Genomic DNA, 1308 nt, shown 5'->3' on the forward strand with positions numbered 1-1308 from the left:
ATCGGTTCACTTAATCATCCACTGGGAACTTTAACACCCCTCACTGCACAGGAATGCCCGGAAGCTCTGCAGACACAGGGCCCAGGTCAGTTGGGGCTCAGTTTATTTTTGCACAATGCTTAGCTTGTAACAGATGCTCAGCATAAAATTTATTTAGCCATGAGTGCCATCCACAGCTGATTCAATATGGTATTGTGGTCCTCTCAGTGAAAAGTTGGTCCTCAAAACTTTTGGATAAGTTTCTGGTATAACTTTGATTCAAAAGGAAAAAAAAAAAGGTTTGACTACATCAGTTCAATTCACTTCCAAGTTTGAGAATTACCTGTATCCAAGAGAAGTTACTGTTGCCAGCTGCTAATTGTCCACATGCAGAAGCTGGGTGTTTCCGCCACTTTTTCCCCGCCTTCTCTCAATGTCCTTTGTTTCTATGATGTTTCTTCCTATGCCTCTTCATGGACAAAATGGTGTTAGAATAGGGAGGATGGGGAAGCCAGAAAGAAATATACAGATTGGGTTACTGGAAGACAGCTTCTTACCCTCTCTTCTGTTTCCCCCCACCAGGGTGGCTCTTTTGAAGGCTGGGATGACTTCAGTCCATTATTTTTGCATGATCTTCCATTTAGAGAGTTCATGGACAGATTATGTCCTTACATGGTATAATGTTCTGCTTGGCTCTTGTGAAGTTTCTACTTAGGGAATTTTCTTCCCTCCATTTGCAAATCAAAGGCCCAACACCACCATCAAAGCTTATTAGAAACAAAAGGAGCCAATGGCTTCATTAAATAGAGAAAGACATTGGCCTGTTAGCTCACAAACACCGCAGTTTACCTGTGCAGGGATTGGGGGGGTCGGGGTGTGGGGGTGGCGGGTGCTATTAGCAGGGCACCTCAGATACATGGTCTCTCAAATGGCCCCAAGAATACAACACGGTAGTGTGGTTTAACTTTCTTCCTTGGAGCTACTTCATCCCCCGCCCCAGATTGGTAGAGATTAGTGTAACTCAGGAACAGGCAGAAAACACGCAAGAAAGTGAAAGACAGATGAGTAGATGTCTGAACTGTTAAGAAGCACAGGTGAAATGTGTTGTGGAGTAAATGCTTTTAATACTGGGAAAAAGAGGCTCAGCAGTTAGAGCACCGGCCACATGCACCAGCCCTGGTGTGTTCAAACCCAGCCAAAGCCTGCTAAACAAGCAAAAACATAACTGAGTATTGTGGCAGGTGTCTATAGTCCCAGGTACTAGGGAGGCTGAGGCAAGAGACTCGCTTGGGCCCAAGAGTTTGAGGTTGCTGTGAGCTGTGATGCCAT

Source organism: Otolemur garnettii, unplaced genomic scaffold, assembly GCF_000181295.1.
Source record: "Otolemur garnettii isolate 467f Iridium unplaced genomic scaffold, OtoGar3 scaffold00213, whole genome shotgun sequence".
In the NCBI taxonomy this organism is placed as follows: Eukaryota; Metazoa; Chordata; class Mammalia; order Primates; family Galagidae; genus Otolemur; species Otolemur garnettii.